This window comes from Carex rostrata, chromosome 15, assembly GCF_964058835.1.
Source record: "Carex rostrata chromosome 15, lpCarRost1.2, whole genome shotgun sequence".
Lineage (NCBI taxonomy): Eukaryota > Viridiplantae > Streptophyta > Magnoliopsida > Poales > Cyperaceae > Carex > Carex rostrata.
This window is the reverse complement of record NC_135932.1, coordinates 8834192-8860173: the sequence shown is the minus strand read 5'-3', so window position 1 is coordinate 8860173 and position 25982 is coordinate 8834192. Positions and strand designations below refer to the sequence as shown.

The following is a 25982-nucleotide window of genomic DNA, read 5'->3' as shown; positions in this document are numbered from 1 at the left end:
TGAGAATGGAGCGCAAGCGGAGAGAGAGAGAGGGACAGTGAAGGAGACGGTGGTGATCGGCCATGGGAGTCGGATGGTGCTCTAAACCCTCTGTTGGCTTGATGAATTTATCCCTGCTCTGATATCATGATGAATTTAATGATATGATAGAAAGAACAGAGAAAATAAACTGAATAACAATTTTCTTATTGAAGTTATGTCTGTACAGATGTATTACATGGCTCTTTATAGCCGAATTCTCTTGTAGCCGTTGGTGGCTTGCCTAAAATATTAGATTATGTACTTTTCCGAATTGAGAGAATTAAGCTAGTTATCTAATTTGGTCTAACAACTATATTTTTTATGCTAGTTGTATTTTTTTCCTAAATAACCTATGATGATTTTTTGAGGTTATTTCCTTATTTCTCAACAGTATTCAACAGACCAAATTAGTTCTCAAAATTTCCTGTGGATACACTCCATCTAATTTTATTTCTGTATAATTTTTTGAGTTCAAAATTCCGATGTCATACTTCATTTTTTTTTTCAAATCTCTCTCCTCTCAATAACTTTTTCATCTGAATAACTTTTAATTCGAAGACTTTTTGTTTGAAAACGTGGCAGGAGTAACATTTGCACCCTTTCTACTCTAAACTTTTTCTCTCCACTAATTAGGGGATCTTCAATGAGTTATATATATATATATATATATATATATATATATTTCACTCTTTATTCATTTTTAAACTTTGAGACTAAGCAAATGAACGATCCGGACTGATTTTTCTTTTTGCAACATTAATTAATATTGTTTATTCAAATATTTTGTAATATTTTTTAATACTCTTTATTAATTAATATTCTTTAATATTTTAAATCAAACATGTACATAGTAAATTGCAAACGGGCCGATCTAGTCCAGACCCAGCCGGTCCATGGTTCCAACGGGTCTATGGATTGGCACGGTCTGGGTCCGGCGGATCTCACTTGGAGGAGTTGGTCCAAACCCATACTGGTGGATCTCACTTGGAGGAGTTGGTTCAAAGCCATACTAAAATCATGGTCCAAATTCACATCATCCGGTCCGGACCGGGTCCACGTCTTTTTTTTTTTTTTTCCTAAAATGTAATAATTATTTGGTAAATGGATTTTTAATAGTGATATTAAAACTTGTTAGACAACAGCAAGTGCTTCGTTGTTCACTTAGTCAATAGGATGATTACCTCTGTAACAGAATATAGTTAGAGTCTAGGCCCTTAGGCCTTTCAACATTCATTCCCATACTATGAACTAAACTATTTAACTTTAAGCAGAAAGCGTTGATCAAAGTATCCGAAAAGAAAAAAAAGGAGGTCCTAATTAGAATGAAGGAAAGTTCATTTGATAACTAAGATAAAACAGAGATAACAACTTAATACATATTTGGAAAGCAGCACCATATTCTCAGTCCTCAGACCCCAGCATCTACTAGCCCATTACATAATAACTATAGATTAATTAACTAACTAAACAAAATATGATCATATATATTACCAACACCCACAGAATTCACAGAAAACAAACACACATCATTTGCCTTCCACAACAACAATACGATCCATGACCTTGGCCACAATATCCTTGGACTCCTTCAGTAGCTCCACACTCTTCTTGAGCCGGTCCCGCTTTGTGGCAATTGCCGGCGACTCCTCCAGCATCCTCTCTACTCCAGCCATTTCTGGTCCCACCAGCTCATTGATAAGCTCAATCTCCAGTTCACTCTCCACCATGTTTTTGATGCTGTGCAAGATATGCAGCGCCACACAATCAACCAATCTCAGCACAATTGACTTCCAATAAGCAGTCAGCCGCATCCTTATGTCAAATGCTTGCTCAGCTACGTCAGCATGCGCTCTAAGATGTCCGACCTCAACCTCTCCAAAGGCTTCTACGGAAACCTTAGTAGGTTTGGAGTGGTCTTCTATCGCCTCCGTGAAGTCTTCCTTTTTTTCCATAAACTCAGTCCACCTTTTCATATAGTCCGGGTTTGACGTATAATCGGAGCACAACTCCATCTCAATCATGTTCTTCACAAACTCTTCCGATTTGGCGCTCAACTTAGTAATGAGATTGTACACCACTCTTTGGCTTGTGGACTGAATTTGCGGGTAGTTTTGTAGATGCCGCAACATTATCTGGATTGTGAGATCCTCCACGCAAGCCCAGACATCATTGATCAATTCATGTGGTTTGTTCGAGATCGAACCGACCTTCGTTTTCAGAAGGACACAGAAAGCTGACCTAGGCAGGAAGTTGGGAAGCCATATTCCCTTGGCCTCTTCCAAAACACGTACTTCCTCCATAAGAAACAGATCATCGGTAGTCGGGCAGTTGGAAGGGAGTTGGCTAGAGTAACTAGAAAGCATCTCGTAAATACGAGCCGCTCCATGGAGGCTTTTCTCATCAGGAAACTCATCATACTCCCCTTTTATGAGTGACTTATCTAGAGATTCTCTCAGAATTTTAAAGATGTGCAAGATTGCCTTAAGAGCATCGGTTCTATCCGACAACTTCTGAGGCATGCCATTTAGGTCAGACATGCTTCTGTGAAGCTTCTCATCAATCTTCTTAACTATATCAGGCAAGCATTTTGCTATTATTGACGCCTGAATTTGAGTGAGCCTGTGGGCAAGTACCGGAATACCGGTCATTGACTTGTCAATTTGCGACAGCAAAGGATGCGAGTTAAATAGACGCTTCTCTTCAGCCCGAGCGTCCTCATATGTCTCATCTCGCACCCGATTTCGGACGCAAACGTAGCCAAGGCCAATGCGGACATCATCCACAGTGACCTTCTCGAGCAATCCCTCGGGAGCCTTGTCAGACTTGGTGACCACTGCTAGGGTTCTCTCCCCATGTGGGTCGACCTTTTGAGACATTCGAATAGATTCGCACGTGGGGAAGTCCACCGTTGCTGATAACACATTCAATATTATGCTTTCTTTTGGAGCAATATACCCCATGATTGTGTGAGAAATCTGCTCGTAGATGTCTTCGGGCTGACCATGAACCGGAACACGGGTAATCCCCGGGAGATCCACCAGGGTTAAATCAGGAACCCCTTTCTTCTTGACAACAAGGGTAATCGGTGCATCAGAGATTCCCTTTCCCGCACCGGCAATCTCAATGGTTGCCTCGTTAATAGCCATTGTGATCCCAGCCTCGGTCGTTGGCACAGTTTTGTTTTGGTACTCTAGATGGAGCAACGGCTCAGTGGAGTCGGGATCACCTTGTAGACGCATGACCAGGGGTACCCGTGTGCAGATGCCCTGGCCACGTGGCAGGCTGATGCCAGCAAGAGACTCCAGCACGCTCGACTTTCCGCTTGACTGATCACCAACTACAACAATTGTAGGGAGCTGGATACCCTCATCAGTCACTTTAAGTCGACGGAGTTGGTCCACAGCATCAAGCAGGGGACGGATGTTGTTATTGTAGGATGAAATAAGAGCATTTCCCGCCATGGTTTTAGTTACAGGGTGTTCACTAATTGGTGTTGTTAGTTGTTTTTTTGTGGTGGTTGAAAGAAACTCTGCTGAGTTGAGTGGCGAATTATAGTTGATGATTTTCATTTTATAGCTGATGATGAGGGGGAGGCGGAAGGTTTCTTAACCGGGTTGAGAAAAACAGAGGGGACCAGAGATTCTCTGGAAAGGAACTCATGTGAAATTTGGGACGTGCTATTATGATCTGTTGGAGCAGCTTTATTATAATTCCTTTTATTTTTTTGAAAGAAAAAAATTGATGGGACTGATGTGAACTTGCATTATTGAACTATTCGAGAACTCCGATGTAATACTTCATTTTTTTTTTTTTCTAATCTCTCTTCTCTAAATAACTTTTTGTTTTAAGACGTGGCAGTCCGCCTTCAAGCAAGTACTTCTCCTCTTAAGTAAATCAATACTTTTGTTTGAAGACGTGGCAGGAGTAACTTTTGCTTCCTTTCTTCAAACTTTTTCTCTCCAATAACTAGGGAACTAGGGTAGTGTTCTACAAGGGTGGTTTAGGCTTCTTTCTTTGTAAAGCTTGTCAAACGCTTATTTCTTTGTAAAGCTTAAATGTACTTTCTTAAGTCTCTTTTTACCCATATTTTTAAGCTTGTTCAAGTTTTTAAAGAGCCATTCTATATGGTTTAAATACTTGAAGCTCGTTAAGAAAGTTAAGTCTTCACTTTCTTAACTTTTTGTTATCAAACACCTCTTCTTTAGCAAAACTTAAATTTAATCCTACTCAACTTGCCAAACACCCTCCTAGGGATCTTTAATGAGTTATATATACATATTGTTCATTCTTTATTCATTTTAAACTTTGAGACTAAGCAAATGAACGATCCGGACTGATTTTTCTTTTTGCAACATTAATTAATATTGTTATTCAAAAATTTTGCAATATTTTTAATACTCTTTATTAATATTTTTAATCAAACATGTACAACGATTTTTTTTTTTTTTGCAACATAGTTTAATTAATATTCTTTATTTTTGCACATTAAATAATACTCTTTACTCAAACATTCAACATTTTTTAATACTCTTTATTTTTACATCATATTAATCTAATTATTTTTGTTCATTTTTTTAATTAAACGGATAACAAATTCAAATATTTAGTAAATACATCAAGATTTTTCACAACTAATTTTATGGTACAACAGAATACTCATTTCATTACAACAGAATTCAACTCCGTATGTTCCCATTTTTATGGATTCTCACTTTTCTATAAGTGGGTTCTCATCTCCATCAAATCTTATTCCTATAATCCTGTGACAAACAAACATAGTGGTTAAATTTTGAATAAGCAGTGACTATTTATCCTGAAAATGACGTGAAAGTTTAATTGGTCAAGCGAACTAATTAAAATGATAATTGGTCGAGTTGAGATTTCAAATGTCCACATCGTCGTATTTATTTCTTCAGTAGCTTTTTTTTTTTTTTAAATAATGTTGTGCATGCAGATAGAAAATTAATTGTCTTCTAACAGTTAAGTAGTTATTTTATCATTATAATAACGAATATAAATTATCATTTTTATGTGTTTTTAATAATAAACTAATTTTAATAAAAAAAATATATAGTTTTACAAATACTTAGCATATATAATTTTTTTTGCTTTAATTAATGCTTAAGAAGGGATCAAATTACATTATTTTATAGTGACACATCTTGACACCATATATATGTTTATAAGTTATTTTCGCAATTCAATGTCCAAACATTTGATCTGAATATCCATATTAAAATGTGCTTGGAGACTGAATTTTTTAATTTTTTTAGTATTTATTATGATGTGTACAAAAGTGCTGCTTTTAAACAATTTTGAACTATTGAAAAACAACGACTTTCAAAAATTCTAAATAAATAGTAAAAAAATTCAAAAAAAATGTAAATTTTGGTCTCCAAGTACATTTTAATATTATGTCAAGATGTATCACCATAAAATGGTGTAATTGGATTCCTTCTTATTTACAATTTACATGACATGATTGACGTATCAAATTATAAATATACTTGCTTAAATAAATTAGGATATGTTTAAAAAACTGGTAAATAAGTTATTTTTATTTCTAATACAACACTTATAATTGAGTAAATAAAGTAAGAGTAAAAAACGATATTATCATTAGTTCTAGTGAAAAATTTAGATATTCTAATGGTTAAATTGAAAACTTTAACAATTTTATCTAGTAGCCCCTAGGGATTCAACTTCTCTCCAATACCATAGAGGATGGGCTTCACTTTATGATTTGAGATTAGAGTCTATTCATTTGTCATAGAATTGTGCGAGATGAGATTTGACAGGTTCAGAAACCCATATTTTTATTTGCAGAAACCCATACTCATAAATATGTATGGGAATAATTATAGAAATGTATTGAGTGAGTGTTCAGTTGTAATTAAATTTGAAAAATTAATTCGAGACATTAGATTCAAAATAAATAAACGCTACGATGGAATTGTAAGCACTTACATGAAATTAAATCATAAAATAATAACATTAATAAAAATTTATACTAAGCTCATAAATAAATTATAAATTTAAAACAACGAATATTCGTACAAATATTTAATGTAAATTTCTGTGATTTTTGTTAAATAATTTGGAATGGCTAACTTCGTTTAATCAATCGTTAATTAAAGTTACGAAATTCGAGAATAATCTGACCGTTCAATTAAATCACGTCAAATCAAAATTTAATGTAAATAGACAAATGAAACAAGAACTAGATTTTCCCAATCGGGGAAATCAAATCGAGAGGGATTAGAAAGTTTCAACAATAATTTAAGAAAAAAAAATAAAACAAATAAATACGTGAAACCACCTCAAACTCTTATTTCTCCTAATTTCTTTTACTGGTGCACGGCCTCACTAAAATCCATCCTCCCTCCTTTTTATTCCTTGAAGGAGAAGGAAATGAATTCCTAAAATCCCATCCAATTTTGGATTGAGATCCGCACTGTCTCCCTCTTTTAATTTTGTGACAAGTGGACCCCTCCCCTTTTAGCCACTTTTTCTTCTCATGTTTGCTTACCGATAGGGGTGGCAACAAGCTGACTTGGTTCGAGCTTAGCTTGTTAATTCTGGACCGAGTTACAGTCAAGCAAACTGGATCTAGGGCGTCCAAGCTAAAAGCTCAACTTGAACCGTAACAAGTCAGTCCAAGCTAGCTTGTGAGCTAATGATCTGGCTTGCTGGGTTTGACTTGATCTTGTTTTAAGAAGAAAATGAATTCTACAAACTTTTTGGATCGAGTTGAACCGAGTTGAACCAGGTTGGACCGAGCTAGACAGTATAAAATGCACACAAAATCATACAAATTCACACCGAGCTAGCTCGCGAGCTGACGAGCAAGCTAAACCCCAGCTTAAACTCGTTAATTCTGGACCAAGCTAGTGACGAGCTGGCTCGTTAACAACATAGTCGAGTAATGAGAGAGCTGATAGCGAGCAAGTCAGGTGCGAGTCACGATCAAGCCATGGGCTACGAGCTTTTTTGCCACCGCTACTTACAGAGCCGACATTTTTATTAATATCCAACTTTAATTAGAAATTATCAAATCTGACCCGGTTTCTTGGCTTTTATTAAGAATACCCAAATCATGGACTAGATTCACAGTTTGGAATTTTTATTCCAAACCGTGAACCTAGTCCACGGTTTGAGATTTTTTTTTTAGAACAAAAATTATGAAATCCTGTGGTTTGAGAGATTTTTGAATTTTTGAATCATAAATGTAACCATAATTCATTGAAAACATCAACATCAACAAAAACATAAAATACTTTATAACTATATTTTAGAAGATTTGTATACGTAATTCTTGATATAACTTTTTGAATTTTAAAAAAATAATAATAATTACCGTGTAAATGACATATTGAATAATCTTAGATAATTTCAATGATCTTTGAATAATAAATGAAATTGTAATCCATTAAAAAAAATAAGCAAACCCACACAATAAATAGTAAATGTATTTTTAAATAATTATATAGGTAATTCTTAAATAATCTCTTAAGCTTTTGAAAAAAAAAATTATGAGTATGTAGAGGGACATAGGTTGGATATTATAGTACATTTATAGATAACCATAATTCATTTAAAACACAAAAAATTACATACAATTAATGCACTAAAAATGCACCCTAGAAGAATTACAGGAGTAATTCCGAATATATCTTTTTTTTTAAAAAGGGCAGATTTGTTAGAAGAAAAAGATAGCATGGGTGTGTCATCGATGTTTTGGCAATGAAACATCGATGTACTTCTGCCGTTGTTAAGCCAGGCATAAAACATCGATACGTTATCAGTGTTTTTGCACGGAAGCATCGTTTTTTTTTTAACTTTAAACAGCTATAACTTTGGTTAAGAAAATTGGATTTGCACATACAATCCCAATTCGGAAAGGGGGGACAATAGTTCAGCTTATGTGAGTGCTCAATGGGCCTTGTTTAACCGTGACACAGCTATTGAGGAATGTGTATCCTTTGCATTAACTCAAAAGAGAATCTTTTGAGTTAATGAATCTCAACCGTCCGATTTTAAACGGAGCTAATCCAACTCCTACTTGTAACATATGAAGCCCTTTAATATTATTGCAAATCTAGTCTGCACAAATTTTAAATCAGATAAGATAGTCGTAATACATTAACTCAAAAGATTCTATTTTGAGTTAATGCAGAGGATACGAATTCATCTTTGAGGTCATAAATGCTGGGAAGCCCAAGTTGCTTTTTCCTTGGTAAATATAGCTGGTATATATCAGTTGTGTACAAATCTTGTATAGTTCAGCAATATCTCCATTTCTAGGTTGATCTCCTCAATACATGTATACTTGATTAAAAAAAAATTGATGAGAAGACCTATGAACCCAATTTATTGCAATAAAAATTTAACATTACAAGTCCTAAGCTTAACAATCTAAAAAATTCAACAAAAAATTATCCCAAGTTCGTAATCCCTGTAAGAAATTTTTGATCCCAGAACTCAACTCCGATCGTTTTTAAAGCATGGTACCAGGCTACCAGCGAAGGTACAAGAGCCAAGTACCAGCTCAAGTCTCTCTCACCCTCATCCCAAAGACATCATCTATCCATTTTGCGTGCAAAATACAATCTCTACTATTTACCCATTCAAATATCATATTCTTTTATATTTATCCATGAAAATGGTTTGCCTAATGATAATTAATGTAGTTAAATATGTTTAATCAGTAATCACAATTATGGCAATGGTTAAAATTACCAATATGTCCTTCCTTCTCCCAAGAGTTAGAAAAATATCAATTCAATGTACTTTCTAATCAGTAAACATGTGGACAGATAATATCTTGGACACAAGGAAGAAGTTATTTTATTTAAAAAAAAAAAAAAAAAACTAATGCAAAGAATGATTGAAATACTAGACCATACAGAGGAAAAAAGTAAAATCATCATTTTAGAATTTTAAGAAAATAACAGTCATCAGTTAGTTTATTTAACTAAGCAATTACAATCCACATTATTTTAATAATTAAAGAAATAAAAGAATCTGATGTTTGGATGGTTTATATATCAAAATTCATGTTTTGATGAGTAAATATCTAATTACAAAAAATTTAATGGGTATATACATCAAACTTTCATGTCGGATTTTATCTCCTCAGAGTCAGAGCCCAGTAGCCCATGAACGAATTGATCCAATTATAAATCGTCAACAAAAAGATCAAGCCCAAGCCCAAGTCAGATGAGTCTAATGTAAATAGGTCTAGCCTACTATAAATTAAATATAGGTCCATGGGGGGTACATGTTCATCATGTAGTGAGTCTATAAAATAACCACAATCTACCATGAGTGAGTCTATGTTACTATGCATAGCACAGATGCATTCATACTACAGATACATTTTTTCATTTTGAAAATCCTAACGGTCGATCCGAACCATTCAACATGATTTAAATATGAATATATACTTGTAGACCAAATTTTATATTTTTTAGAATTATTTATTATTTTTTAAGATAGGTTGAAAATCATTGTTTTTGGGTGGTCCATAATTTTCAGATGATCAAGTGATTTTCTACCTATCTTACAAAATAGTAAAAAAAATTCTAAAAAAAATGTAAAATTTCATCTGCAAGTAAATATTTGTACGAAAATATTGATCCGTAGTACGGACCCTTCCATGCTATGCATAGGACCATAGACTCATCCACCAACTAAATTCAACTCCTTGATGAGTTGGCAGTCTCTGTCAAGTTTTTCAAAAAAACCCACAACCTCCGAAAATTAAATAAAGCTTGAACATCTTCTCAATTTCTGGTTGATCACTTTCAACTTCTCATATAAAATCATTTTTCTGAAACTGAACATTGGAACCCACAACCTCCTCCGATGTTTCGGAAAAAAAAAAAAAAAAAAGTCACTTATTAAAGAAAGATTTGCACACATGTAGGTTACGGTACTGTACCAAGTACCAACCAACAATGACACAGAATAGGTGCTCATGAACAAGAACCAATGAACCAAGGTTTAATCTCTCGCGAGAGAGAGGACGAAGGCTCGAAACGGTGAAAATGGAGGAATAAAAATTGTTTCGCTGATTAAGACATACAGCACATGGCAGATACCGTGTCGCTATACAGCGCGGATTCAATTTGAACTAAATGTAGACTTCTACATATATAAAAAGTGTATTTAATCAAAGAAAGACAAATTATTTGACTGAAGAGTTCAGATTCAATCCGAATTTAGATCAATCAATCCCAACCGTTGCAGTTTCAGGACAATCAATTTAATTTAAGATGCTTAATATAGAGGATATATATATATATATAGAGAGATGGACTTGGGTGAGACGTGGAGTATACGCTACCGAAACTGCAATTTTCAAATTTTCAAATTTAAACTGATAGCACTTCGACCCATATGCTACCGAAAGTATATTAGTCACACTCTCTTTGTATATGTATGTATATGTATGTATGTATATATATATATATATATATATATAGAGAGAGAGAGAGAGAGAGAGAGAGAGATGGGCTATGGTGCATTGCAATGCATGAACCCCCTTATGCATTGCACTATAATCACGGATTTAAAGTCCAAACGACCGATCCGAACCGTTAGATGTTTAATCCATATTGAAATGTGCTTGGAGACCAAATTTTACATTTTTTGAAATTTTTTTACTATTTATTAAGCCACTTTGAAAATCACTGATCCGGTGGTCCAGAAATTTTTACTGTTCACTCGGATTTTCAGATTTTCAAAGTGGCTTAATAAATAGTAAAAAAATTCCAAAAATGTAAAATTTGGTCTCCAAGCACATTTCAATATGGAGATCACATCTAACGGTTCGGATCGGTTGTTTGGACTTTCAAAATGAAAATATGGCGTGAAGTACAAACGCATGGTGCTCCGCGTCTCACCCAAGTCCATCTCTCTCTCTCTCTCTCTCTCTCTATATATATATATATATAGGGCACGACTAAATTGCTGCCGGCAGCATTTCAGCGGAGGTGTTGCCGGGGCAATTTAGTAATTTTTAATGTCCAAACAATAAATCCAAATCGTTAGATGTTTAATCTATATTATAATCTACTTGGAGACCAAATTTTACATTTTTTGGAATTTTTTTACTATTTATTAAGCTAGTTTGAAAACCGCTGATTTCAGTAAATTTCTGCAGCATTGAAATCAGCGGTTTTCAAACCAGCTTAATAAATAGTAAACAAATTCCAAAAAATGTAAAATTTGGTCTCCAAGTAGATTATAATATAGATTAAACATTTAACGGTTTGGATTTGTTGTTTGGACATCAGAAAATAAAAAAAGCCCCTGCAGCACCTCCGGCTGAAATGCTGTCGGCAGCAATTTAGTCATGCCCTATATGTGTGTGTGTGTGTGTGTGCGCGCACGCGCGCGCGCGTGTGTCATCTCTATTCATTTTTTTTTTATTATATGCCTTAAAGCTTTTATTTCGCCTTACAATGTTGGAAATAATAGATTTATAAAATATTTTGAGTAGGGGTGTCAATGCCTCAATGGCACCCTTTTATCCGTTTATTCGACCTGTATCATATCGGAAAACATGGGTGAGGGTAAGATTTTTTTCATTAGCTTATCGGGTACGGATAAGGGTAATGATTTTTTCCGTTATCTTACCAGTTATCGTATAATACATGTTACAATAAAGTTTTGTATTTTATTTAATTTTTATAATACAAATTAGTTGTATTCATTATTATTTTTTTCTTATTTTGAAAACTATTTTATCGAAAACATAAATCAAGATATCAATGACACTTTTTTATTCATTTAACCGACCCGTACCGTATTCGAAAAGACCGGTAAAGGTAAAGATTTTTTTTTCCGTTATCATTATGAGTATGAAAATGCCTCTATCCAACCCGTATCGTACATGTTGACACTCCTAATTTTGAGAGAGCTGTTAATATCAATTTTCTCTTTTATTAAAAGACTACAACAACAGAGGAGATTCAATTTCTTTTTCTTTTTTTCAAAAACTTGACAGAGGTTGTTAAGGTATCAAGGAGTAGCAATTTATTTGGTGGATTGTAGTTCTTTTGTACACTCACTACATGATGAACATGAACCCCCACGGACCTATATATTTATAGTAGGCTAGACCTATTTACATTAGACTAATTTACGATTGGACTTGGGCTTGATCTTTTTGTTGACGATTTATAATTGGATCAATTCGTTCATGGGCTACTGGGCTCTGACTCTGAGGAGATAAAATCCGACATGAAAGTTTGATGTATATACCCATTAAATTTTGTTGTAATTAGAAAGAATTGTACCAGCAATGACACAGCTGGTGCTGAACAAGAACCAGTTTACCATATTAGAACAATATAACTCGTTATTATTTACTATTTTTTTTTGCATTTTCTGTTGATGGAACTTGTAGCTGGAGCTTCTTTATACAGTCAGGATTCGACACACAAATAGAAAGAACATCTGGTACCATAACAAGCATACCAGTTTTTTGCATGCAGCACCAAGAAAAGATTCACCAAAGATTAATTCATTCATACGTAAAATTTAGTTTACATGTACAAATTTATATGGATTCACCAAAGATTAATTCATGATTCGGATTGATGTTTAGGACTTTCTAATCGACAATTTGAGTTCATAGAACGGACCAATATACACTATGCATAGCCTCACTCATATTATAATATCCACTTGTGTAAATCTGTCGCCAACAAAGTATCAAATTAAATAATAAAATTAAAGTAGAAAGCTAACCCAAAGTGAAAAAAATATATATATATCTCACCTATTCCCATTCCAAAATCATTTAGGGCATCCCTGCATAAATTCAAAAGAAGATATAGTTTGGTTATAATATTCTCAAATTTGAAAGGACATTCCACTTTAGAAATTACAAATCTAAAACATTTTATTCCACTTGTAACTTGCGTATACCTTTCTTTTTCTTTCTTTCTGACAAACACTCTGGTTCATTTACATAACTAGATTTTCTAAATTAAATCCTCTAATTATACCTATTTGAAAGCACCGAGTATCTAAAAAACCACATAACTAAAATGTATTAATTATTTGTTAAATGGATTTTCATAAAGAAGAGCAATCTACAAAGCAGGAAACTGATTCCTGAAATGTAATAATTATTTGGTAAATGGATTTTTAAAAGTGATATTATAACTTGTTGACTTAGTCAATAGGATGATTACCTCTGTAACAGAATATAGTTAAGAGTCTTAAGTCTAGGCCCTTAGCTATACTTTACATTCAGTGTTTATAAATACATGCACTCTGTAAGAAAGATTTCAAGATTCACTCCCATACTATGAACTAAACTGAGATAACTTTAAGCAGAAAGCGTTGATCAAAGTATCAGAAAAGAAAAACAGGAGATACTAATTAGAATCAAGGAAAGTTCATTTGATAACTAAGATAAAACAGAGATAACAACTTAATACATAATTGGACAGCATCACCATATTCTCAGTCCTCAGACCCCAGCATCTATTAACCCATTACAAAATATAACCCAACCACCTCACAAAATAACTATATATTAATTAACTAACCAAACAAAATATGATCATATTACCAACACCCACTGAATTCACAGAAAACAAACACACATCATTTACCTTCCACAACAAAAATACGATCCATGACCTTGGCCACAATATCCTTGGACTCCTTCAGTAGCTCTACACTCTTCTTGAGCCGGTCCCGCTTTGTGGCAATTGCCGGCGACTCCTCCAGCATCCTATCTACTCCAGCCATTTCTGGTCCCACCAGCTCATTGATAAGCTCAATCTCCAGTTCACTCTCCACCATGTTTTTGATGCTGTGCAAGATATGCAGCGCCACACAATCAACCAATCTCAGCACAATTGACTTCCAATAAGCAGTCAGCCGCATCCTTATGTCAAATGCTTGCTCAGCTACGTCAGTATGCGCTCTAAGATGTCCGACCTCAACCTCTCCAAAGGCTTCTAGGGAAACCTTAGTAGGTTTGGAGTGGTCTTCTATCGCCTCCATGAAGTCTTCCTTTTTTTCCATAAACTCAGTCCACCTTTTCATGTAGTCCGGGTTCGACGTATAATCGGAGCACAACTCCATCTCAATCATGTTCTTCACAAACTCTTCCGATTTGGCGCTCAACCTAGTAATGAGATTTTGCACCACTCTTTGGCTTGTGGGCTGAATTTGCGGGTAGTTTTGTAGATGACGCAACATTGTCTGGATTGTGAGATCCTCCACGTAAGCCCAGACATCATTGATCAATTCATGTGGTTTGTTGGAGATCGAACGGACCTTCCTTTGCAGAAGGACACAGAAAGCTGACCTAGGCAGGAAGTTGGGAAGCCATATTCCCTTAGCCTCTTCCAAAACACTCACTTCCTCCATTAGAAACAGATCATCGGTAGTCGGGCAGTTGGAAGGGAGCTGACTAGAGTAGCTCGAAACCATCTCGTAAATACGAGCCGCTCCATGGAGGCTTTTCTCATCAGGAAACTCATCATACTCCCCTTTTATGAGTGACTTCTCTAGAGATTCTCTCAGAATTTTAAAGATGTGCAAGATTGCCTTAAGAGCATCGGTTCTATCCGACAACTTCTGAGGCATGCCATTTAGGTCAGACATGCATCTGTGAAGCTTCTCATCAATCTTCTTAACTATATCAGGCAAGCATTTTGCTATTATTGATGCCTGAATTTGAGTGAGCCTATGGGCAAGAACCGGAATACCGGTCATTGACTTGTCAATTTGCGACAACAAAGGATGAGAGTTAAATAGGCGCTTCTCTTCAGCCCGAGCCTCCTCATACGTCTCATCACCCACCCGATTTCGGACGCAAACGTAGCCAAGGCCAATGCGGACATCATCCACAGTGACCTTCTCCAGTAATCCCTCCGGAGCCTTGTCAGACTTGGTGACCACTGCTAGGGTTCGCTCTCCATGTGGGTCGACCTTTTGAGACATTCGAATAGATTCGCATGTGGGGAAGTCCACCGTTGCTGATAACACATTCAATATTATGCTTTCTTTTGGAGCAATATACCCCATGATTGTGTGAGAAATCTGCTCATAGATGTCTTCGGGCTGACCATGAACCGGAACACGGGTAATCCCCGGAAGATCCACCAGGGTTAAATCAGGAACCCCTTTCTTCTTGACAACAAGGGTAATCGGTGCATCAGAGATTCCCTTTCCTGCACCGGCAATCTCAATGGTTGCCTCGTTAATAGCCATTGTGATCCCAGCCTCGGTCGTTGGCACAGTTTTGTTTTGGTACTCTAGATGGAGCAATGGCTCAGTGGAGTCGGGATCACCTTGTAGACGCATGACCAGGGGTACCCGTGTGCAAATGCCCTGGCCACGTGGCAGGCTGATGCCAGCAAGAGACTCCAGCACGCTCGACTTTCCGCTTGACTGATCACCGACTACGACAATTGTAGGGAGCTGGATACCCTCATCAGTCACTTTAAGTCGACGGAGTTGGTCCACAGCATCAAGCAGGGGACGGATGTTGTTATTGTAGGATGAAATAAGAGCATTTCCCGCCATGGTTTTAGTTACAGGGTGTTCACTAATTGGTGTTGTTAGTTGTTTTTTTGTGGTGGTTGAAAGAAACTCTGCTGAGTTGAGTAGCGAATTATAGTTGATGATTTTCATTTTATAGCTGATGAATGGGGGGGGGGGGGGGGGGGGGGGGGAGGTTTCTTAACCGGGTTAAGAAAAACAGAGGGGACCAGAGAGTTTCTGGAAAGGAACTCGTGTGAAATTTGGGACGTGCTATTGTGACCTGTTGGAGCAGCTTTCCTTTTATTTTTTGAAAGAAAAAAATTGATGGGACAGATGTGAATTTGCATTATTGAACTATTCGAGAACTCCGATGTAGGGCTGGCAACGAACCAAACCTAACCCAGGTTTGGTTCAGATTCGAAATAATTTCGAACCAAACTGGTTCGAAATTGAATCTGATTTCAAACCTCATAGACCAGTTCGGGTTTGGTTCGGTACATATTCGAACTGGTTCGGTTTGGTTCGAAATAGGTTCGAAACAGTGAAACGGACCGGGTATCAGTAATAACAGAAACCCAGTTCTACTCATCCGAAATCCAGTTGAGTGATTTACCACGGATTCCGACTGCTGCCTGCTTTTATAGGCTGTGGAGCGCTTCATTTATTTTGTTTAAACGAAGTGGCACTAAAGAAGTTAGATTATACCGGATGAGTTGTCTCCAGCTGTCATCTTCGCATTGCTTTTGGGCCGAGCAGAAAGATGTGAATTGAATGATTAGCTTTTGGGCCGAATATTGCATACAGAATCTGTATTACAGATGAATTCGTGGACCCAGCCATTCTAGAGGGATAAGCTTTTGGATCTTTAATATATTTGTATTTACATAATCGGTAACTGGTACCATATAAACTATAAATATGGTCTATTTTATGAGTTTTAAAAGTTCGATTTATCTTTTCGATTTTATGAGATTCGAACCACAAAAAAATCACGAACCTATTTCGATCGAACCAGGCTAGGTTTGAGTTTGGTTTGAATTAATTCCGAACCGAATCTGGTTTGGTTCGTTTCAATTCGAACCCATTTCAAATCGAATTAAACTCGAATCAAACCCGAATCAAACCCGAATCGAATTACGAACCTCGAATTTTTTTGCCAGCCCTACTCCGATGTAATACTTCCTTCTTCTTCTTTTTTCTAACCTCTCTGCTCTAAATAACTTTTTGTTTTAAGACGTGGCAGTCCTTCGCCTTCAAGCAAAGCAAGTTACTTTAGTTCTTAAGTAAATTGAAATAAAAAAAAAGCTCTCAAGTAAATCAATACTTTTGTTTGAAGACGTGGCAGGAGTAACTTTTGCTCCCTTTCTTCACTCAAATAACTTTTTCTCTCCACTCAAAATAATCTCACTAACTTTTGTTTATTCTTATTCATTTTAAACTTTGAGACTAAGCAAATGAACGATCCGGACTGATTTTTCTTTTTGCAACATTATTTAATATTGTTTATTCAAATATTTTGCAATATTTTTTTAATACTCTTTATTAATTAATATTTTTAATCAAACATGTACAACGTTTTATTTGCAACATAGTTTAATTAATATTCTTTATTTTTGCACATTAAATAATACTCTTTACTCAAGCATTCAACATTTTTTAATACTCTTAATTTTTACATCATATTAATATAATTATTTTTGTTCATTTTTAAAATTAAACAGATAACAAATTCAAATATTTAGTAAATAAATCAAGATTTCCTACAACTAATTTTATGGTACAACAGAATACTCATTTCATTACATCCCCATAGTCAACCCCATATGTACCCATTTTTATGGGTTCTCACTTTTTTATAAGTGGGTTGTCATCTCCATCAAATCTCATTCCTATAATTCCATGATAAACGAACATAGTGGTTAAATTTTGAATAAGCAGTGACTATTTATCCTGAAAATGACGTGAAAGTTTAATTGGTCAAGCTAACTAATTAAAATGATAATTGGTCGAGTTGAGATTTCAAATGTCAACATCGTCGTATTTATTTCTTCAGTAGCTTTTTTTTAAAGTAATGTTGTGCATGCAGATAGAAAATTAATTCTCTTCTAACAGTTAAGTAGTTATTTTATCATTATAATAACGAATATAAATTATCCATTTTTATGTGTTTTTAATAATAAACTAATTTTAATAAAAAAAATATATACTTTACAAATACTTAGCATATATAAATTTTTTTTTTGCTTTAATTAATACTTAAGAAGGGATCAAATTACACCATTTTATAGTGACACCATATATATGTTTATAAGTTATTTTCGCAATTCAATGTCCAAACATTTGATCTGAATATCCATATTAAAATGTGCTTGGAGACCGAATTTTATAATTTTTTGAACTTTTTTAGTATTTATTATGATGTGTACAAAAGCCGAAATTTTTAAATATACCATTTTATAAAAAATGTTAAACCAAAACACCAGTTCTGGCTGTTTTTTACAAAAATCGCATGGCTGCTTGCCATGGAAGCGGCCACATGGAGCTTGGTCGCTTTGGAGGGAAGCGGGCACCTATTATGGGCCGCTTTAAGGGCCAGCGGCCACTGTTCATTTTTTTTTTTTTTTTTTTTTTTTTATTGTTTGTATTAAAATATTAGAAATGTTGAACATATTTCTTTGAAAATAGATGAAATACAATATAATTTGATTTATTAGAAAGACTGCAACAAATAACCGGATCAATATTTTTCAGGCCGGATTTTTCGCGGCTGTAAGAAAAATTAATATATTTCTTTATGTGTTATTGGAAAATAATAAAAATACTTAGATTTTGATTTATTGATCCCAGTTCAAAAGTCACTTCTAGGTAATCCAGAAAATATTGTGATTTTCTAATACATTTAATTTATAAAAAGTTATATCTATTTTTAAAAATATTATGATCCTTCTAGTGCATTATGATCCTTAATAGAAAAACCGAAACTAGTTCATTTCGAACTAGAAGGATCATAATATTAATCGAACCAATTAATAGAAAAACCGAAATAGATTAAAAATTGAACCAAACTAGTTCATTTCAAAAAAAAAAAAAAAAAAAAAAAAAAAAAAAACTGAAACAATTAGTTCAAAGTTTTCTAATTCGGTTAAAAGCTGAATAGACTAGAAACCAATTAAGCAACCACCAGTGAGTGCAAATTGGCACGCTCGTATAAAGTTGATGCAAACCTGTCTATTTCTGTTTTTGTCATCAAAGGTTCCGAACTTCCAAGTGTTACACATTAAGAGGAAAGTAAATACACTTTAGATGGCTCAATTGCATGGGCGTGCAAACCTTTTTTTGCATATGTTATGATGCGTCACAATTTAGATGGTCCAATTTATCATAATTATGATGTGTCACAACCTGATTTGTCCATACTAAATTACTTTCATATTAAAAATAATTCTAAAAATAGATACAACTTTTTAAAAATTAAATGTACTAGAAGGATCATAAAATTTTTTGTATTACCTAGAAGTGAATTTTGAACCGGGATCAATAACTCAGAATCTAAGTATTTTTATTATTTTCCAATAACACATAAAGAAATATATTAATTTTTCTTACAACCGCGAAAAATCCGGCCTGAAAAATATTGATCCGCGTTATTTGTTGCAGTCTTTCTAATAAATCAAATTATATTGTATTTCATCTATTTTCAAAGAAATATGTTCAACATTTCTAATATTTTAATACAAACAATAAAAATAAAATTCTGTTAAAAAAAAAAAAAAAAAAAAAAAAAATGAACAGTGGCCGCTGGCCCCCAAAGCGGCCCATAATAGGTGCCCGCTTCCCTCCAAAGCGGCCAAGCTCCATGTGGCCGCTTCCAGGGCAAGCGGCCATGCGATTTTTGTAAAAAACAGCCAGAACTGGTGTTTTGGTTTAACATTTTTTATAAAATGGTAATTTTAAAAATTTCGGGTACAAAAGTGCTGCTTTTAAACAATTTTGAACTATTGAAAAACAACGACTTTCAAAATTTCTAAATAAATAGTAAAAATTTCCAAAAAAATGTAAAATTTTGTCTGCAAGCACATTTTAATATTATATCAAGATGTATCACCATAAAATGGTGTAATTGGATTCCTTCTTATTTACAATTTACATGACATGATCGACGTATCAAATTATAAATATACTTGAGTGACCAATTCCTGACAAATAGCAAAATTTAGTGACCTACAGCGAAATTTACCCCATAAATAAATTAGGATATGTTTAAAAAACTGGTAAATAAGTTATTTTTATTTCTAATACAACACTTAGAAAGTTTCAACAATAATTTATGAAAAAAAATAAAACAATTCAATACGTGAAAGATCACACGGATCCCACCTCAAACTCTTATTTCTCCTAATTTCTTTTACTGGTGCATGGCCTCACTAAAATTCATCCTCCCTCCTTTTTATTCCTTGAAGGAGAAGGAAATGAATTCCTAAAATCCCATCCAATTTTGGATTGAGATCCGCACTGTCTCCCTCTTTTAATTTTGTGACAAGTCGACCCCTCCCCTTTTAGCCACTTTTTTTTCTCCTGTTTGCTTACCGATAGGGGTGGCAACAAGCTGACTCGGTCCGAGCTCAGCTTGTCAATTCTGGACCGAGTTACAGTCGAGCAAACTAGATCTAGGGCGTCCGAGCTAAAAGCTCAACTTGAAATCGTGACAAGTCAGTTTAAGCTAGCTCACGAGCTGATGAGCTGGCTCGCTGGGTTTGACTTGATCTTGTTTTAAGAAGAAAATGAATTCTATGAACTTTTTGGATCAAGTTGAACCAAGTTGGACCGAGCTAGACACTATAAAATGCACACAAAGTCATACAAATTCACAAATTGATGTCTAGCCGAGCTAGCTCGCAAGCAAGCTAGGCCCCAGCTTAAACTTGTTAATTTTAGACCGAGCTAGTAACGAGATGGCTCGTTAACAACATAGTCGAGTAACGAGCGAGCAAGTCAGGTGCGAGTCACAATCGAGCCATGAGCTACGAGCTTTTTTGCCACCCCTACTTACAGAGCCAACATTTTTATTAATATCCAACTTTAATTAGAAATTATCAAATCTAACTAGGTTTCTTGGCTTTTATTAAAAATACCCAAACCATGGACTAGATTCACGGTTTGGAATTTTTATTTCAAACTGTGAACCTAGTCCACGGTTTGGAATTTTTTTTAGAACAAAAATTATGAAATCCTATGGTTTGAGATATATTTGAATTTATGAATCATAAATGTATGCTTTCGATGATTTTTGAATCATAAATGTAACTATAATTCATTGAAAACATCAACATCAACAAAAACATAAAATATTTTATAACTACATTTTAGAAGATTTGTAAACGTAATTCTTAATATATCTCTTTGAATTTTGAAAAAATAATAATAATTACCGTGTAAATGACATATTGAACAATCTTAGATAATTTTAATGATCTTTGAATAATAAATGAAACTGTAATCCATTAAAAAAATAAGCAAACTCATACAATAAATAGTAAATGTATTTTAAAATAATTATATGAGTAATTCTTGAATAATCTCTTAAGCTTTTGAAAAAAAAAATTATGAGCATGTAGAGGGACATAGGTTGGATATTATAGTACATTTATGGTGATCTATAAATATAACCATAATTCATTTGAAAACACAAAAAATTACATACAATTAATGCACTGAAAATGCTCCCTAGAAGAATTACAGGAGTAATTTCAAATATATCTTTTTTTTTAAAAGGGCAGATTTTCTGAGCAAATTTGTTAGAAGAGTCAGAGAGCATAGTTGCGTCATCGATGTTTTGGCAATGAAACATCGATGCACTTATGCCGTTGTTAAGTCGGGCATAAAGTATCGGTACGTTATCAGTGTTTTTGCACGGAAGCATCGTTTTTTTTAACTTTAAACGGCTATAACTTTGACTAAGAAAATTGAATTTGTGCATACAACCCCAATTCAGAAAAGGGGGACGAATAGTTCGGCTTATGTGAGTGCTCAATGGGCCTTGTTTAACCGTGACACAGTCACTGAGGAATGTGTATCCTCTGTATTAACTCAAAAGTGAATCTATCCAGCGAAGGTAGAAGAGCCAAGTACCAGCTCAAGTCTCACCCTCATCCCAAAGACATCATCTATCCATTTTGCCTGCAAAATACAATCTCTACTATTTACTATTTACTATTTACTATTTACCCATTCAAATATCATATTCTTTTATATTTATCCATGAAAATGGTTTGCCTAATGATAATTAATGTAGTTAAATATGTTTAATCAGTAATCACAATTATGGCAATGGTTAAAATTACCAATATGTCCTTCCTTCTCCCAAGAGTTAGAAAAATATCAATTCAATGTACTTTCTAATCAGTAAACATGTGGACAGATAATATCTTGGACACAAGGAAGAAGTTATTTTATTTAAAAAAAAAAAAAAAACTAATGCAAAGAATGATTGAAATACTAGACCATACAGAGGAAAAAAGTAAAATCATCATTTTAGAATTTTAAGAAAATAACAGTCATCAGTTAGTTTATTTAACTAAGCAATTACAATCCACATTATTTTAATAATTAAAGAAATAAAAGAATCTGATGTTTGGATGGGTTTAAATATCAAAATTCATGTTTTGATGAGAAAATATCTAATTACAAAAAATTTAATGGGTATATACATCAAACTTTCATGTCGGATTTTATCTCCTCAGAGTCAGAGCCCAGTAGCCCATGAACGAATTGATCCAATTATAAATCGTCAACAAAAAGATCAAGCCCAAGCCCAAGTCAGATGAGTCTAATGTAAATAGGTCTAGCCTACTATAAATTAAATATAGGTCCATGGGGGGTACATGTTCATCATGTAGTGAGTCTATAAAATAACCACAATCTACCATGAGTGAGTCTATGTTACTATGCATAGCACAGATGCATTCATACTACGGATACATTTTTTCGTTTTGAAAATCCTAACGGTCGATCCGAACCATTCAACATGATTTAAATATGAATATATACTTGTAGACCAAATTTTATATTTTTTAGAATTATTTATTATTTTTTAAGATAGGTTGAAAATCATTGTTTTTGGGTGGTCCATAATTTTCAGATGATCAAGTGATTTTCTACCTATCTTACAAAATAGTAAAAAAAAATTCTAAAAAAAATGTAAAATTTCATCTGCAAGTAAATATTTGTACGAAAATATTGATCCGTAGTACGGACCCTTCCATGCTATGCATAGTACCATAGACTCATCCACCAACTAAATTCAACTCCTTGATGAGTTGGCAGTCTCTGTCAAGTTTTTCAAAAAAACCCACAACCTCCGAAAATTAAATAAAGCTTGAACATCTTCTCAATTTCTGGTTGATCACTTTCAACTTCTCATATAAAATCATTTTTCTGAAACTGAACATTGGAACCCACAACCTCCTCCGATGTTTCGGAAAAAAAAAAAAAAAGTCACTTATTAAAGAAAGATTTGCACACATGTAGGTTACGGTACTGTACCAAGTACCAACCAACAATGACACAGAATAGGTGCTCATGAACAAGAATCAATGTACCTACATAACTATCCTACTTAAATACAATAAAAGAGTATTCACAGTACTCAGAACTGAAAATCCCTATTAGAATAACAATATCTTTTCATAAAGAAACTCAAATCAGGCTATAAAGTATATATTATGCAGTCTATCATACCTCCAAATCTCCACTTAACTCCAGATCCACAACAAGCGCCATACCTGAAGGACTTACAATTTTTTTTAAAAAACAGAAATCTGCCAAGCAGGAAACTGATTCTGAAATGTAATAATTATATGGTAAGTGGATTTTTAATAATGATATATACGAAGAAAGTCGTCGTCATAATACAAGAAAAGAAAAGTACTAATTAAAATTATGGTAAGTTTATTTGATAACTACGATAAAACAGAGATAACAACTTAATACATAATTGGAAAGCACCATCAAATAGTCAAACCCTCAGCACCTACTAGCCCATTACAAAATAACCAAAGATTAATTAACTAACTAAACAAAATATGATCATATTACCAATACCCACTGAATTCACAGAAAACAAACACACATCATTTGCCTTCCACAAAAATACGATCCATGACGTTGTCCACAATTCTCTTGGACTGCCTCAGGAGCTCTACACTCTTCTTGAGCCGGTCCCGCTTTGTGGCAGTTGCCAGCGACTCCTCCAGCATCCTCTCTACTCCAGCCATTTCTGGTCCCACCAGCTCATAATAAGCTCAACCTCCAGTTCAGTTTCCACCATGTTCTTTATGCTGTGCAAGATATGCAGCGCCACACCATCAACCAATCTCTGCACAATTGATTTCCAATAGGCAGTAAGCCTCATCCTTATGTCAAATGCTTGCTCAGCTACGTCAGCATGTGACCTAAGATGTCCAACCTCAACCTCTCCAAAGGCTTCCAGGGAAACCTTAGTAGATTTGGAGTGGTTTTCTATTGCCTCCATGAAGTCTTCCTGTTTTTCCATAAACTCAGTCCACCTTTTCATGTAGTCCGGGTTCGACATATAATCAGAGCACAACTCCATCTCAATCATGTTCTTCACAAACTCTTCCGATTTGGCGCTCAACTTAGTAATGAGATTGTGCACTGCTCTTTGGCTTGTGGACTGAATTTGAGGGTAGTTTTGTAGATGCCGCAACATTATCTGGATTGTGAAATCCTCCACGTAAGCCCAGACATCATTGATCAATTCTTGTGGTTTGTTGGAGATCAAACCGACCTTCCTTTTCAGAAGGACACAGAAAGCTGACCTAGGCAGGAACTTGGGAAGCCATATTCCCTTGGCCTCTTCCAAAACACGTACTTCCTCCATTAGAAACATATCATCGGTAGTCGGGCAGTTGGAAGGGAGTTGACTAGAGTAGCTCGAAAGCATCTCGTAAATACGAGCCGCTCCATGGAGGCTTTTCACATCAGGAAACTCATCATACTCCCCTTTTTTGAGTGACTTCTCTAGAGATTCTCTCAGCGCTTTAAAGATGTGCAAGATTGCCTTAAGAGCATCGGCTCTATCCGACAACTTCTGAGGCATGCCATTTAGGTCAGACATGCTTCTGTGAAGCTTCTCATCAATCTTCTTAACTATATCAGGCAAGCATTTTGCTATTATTGACGCCTGAATTTGAGTGAGCCTATGGGCAAGTACTGGAATACCGGTCATTGACGCACGTTGTAGACGCATGACCAGGGGTACCCGTGTGCAAATTCCCTGGCCACGTGGCAGGCTGATGCCAGCAAGAGGCTCCAGCACGCTCGACTTGCCGCTCGAATGATTACGGACTATGAATATTGTAGGGAGCTGGATACCCTCATCAGTCACTTTAAGTCGACGCAGTCAGTCTACAGCATCAAGCAGGGGGCGAATGTTGTCATTGTATGATCTAACAAGAGAATTCCCCGCCATTAATTCTTTTTGTTACAGGGTGTTCACTAATTGGTGCTGTTAGTTGTTTGTGGTGGTTGAAAGAAACTCTGCTGAGTTGAGTGGCGAATTATAGTTGATGATTTCCATCTTATAGCTGATGATGAGGGGGAGGGGGAGGGGGAGGCGGAAGGTTTCTTAACCGGGTTAAGAAAAACAGAGGGGACCAGAGATTCTCTGGAAAGGAATTAAGGAACTGATGTAAACTTTGGGACGTGCTATTATGACATGTTGGGGCAGCTTTATTGTAATTCCTTTTAAAAAAATTGATGGGAGTGATGTGAACTTGCGTTATTGAACTATTCGAGAACTCCGATGTCATACTTCAATAACTTTTTGTTTGAAGTGTGGCAGTCCTTCGCCTTCAAGCAAGTTACTTCAGCTCTGAAGTAAATCAATACTTTTGTTTGATGACGTGGCAGGAGTAACTTTTTCTCCCTTTCTCCACTCAAATAACTTTTTCTCTCTCTGTCCACTAACTAGGGGATCTTCGATGAGTTTTCTTTCTCCACTCAAATACTTTTGGTCATTCTTTATTCATTTTAAACTTTGAGACTTTTTAAAATTTGTCTCTCTCCACTCAAAATAATCTCTCTCTCTCTCAAATAATCAATACTTGTGGTCATTCTTTATTCATTTTAAACTTTGAGACTAAGCAAATCAACGATCCGGAGTTCCGGATTAATTTTTCTTTTTGCAACATTAATTAATACTGTTTGCAATATTTTTTAATACTCTTTATTAATTAATCTTTTTAATATTTTTAATCAAACATGTACAACGTTTTTTTTGCAACATTGTTTAATTAATATTCTTTATTTTTTCAACATTATACAATACTCTTTATTCAAACATTCAACATTTTTTAATACTCTTTATTTTTACATCATCTTAATCTAATTATTTTTGTTCAATTTTTTTATTAAACATATAA

General features: G+C 34.8%; 3 pseudogenes across 2 annotated transcripts; all 3 read right to left on the bottom strand.

Moving 5' to 3' along the window:
- Window positions 1-1354: 1354 nt before the first annotated feature.
- Window positions 1355-15630, bottom strand: LOC144566792 (dynamin-related protein 4C pseudogene; annotated as a pseudogene). The gene is made up of 2 exons (XR_013515281.1): window positions 13590-15630; window positions 1355-1484 (listed from the first exon to the last, which is right to left on the bottom strand). The product of XR_013515281.1 is annotated as a dynamin-related protein 4C pseudogene (transcript).
- On the bottom strand, window positions 1494-3482 carry LOC144566793 (dynamin-related protein 4C pseudogene; annotated as a pseudogene).
- LOC144566677 (dynamin-related protein 4C pseudogene) lies at window positions 13436-24787 on the bottom strand (annotated as a pseudogene). Its single transcript, XR_013515256.1, has 2 exons — window positions 23645-24787; window positions 13436-13621 (listed from the first exon to the last, which is right to left on the bottom strand). The product of XR_013515256.1 is annotated as a dynamin-related protein 4C pseudogene (transcript).
- Between the last annotated feature and the right edge of the window lie 1195 nt (window positions 24788-25982).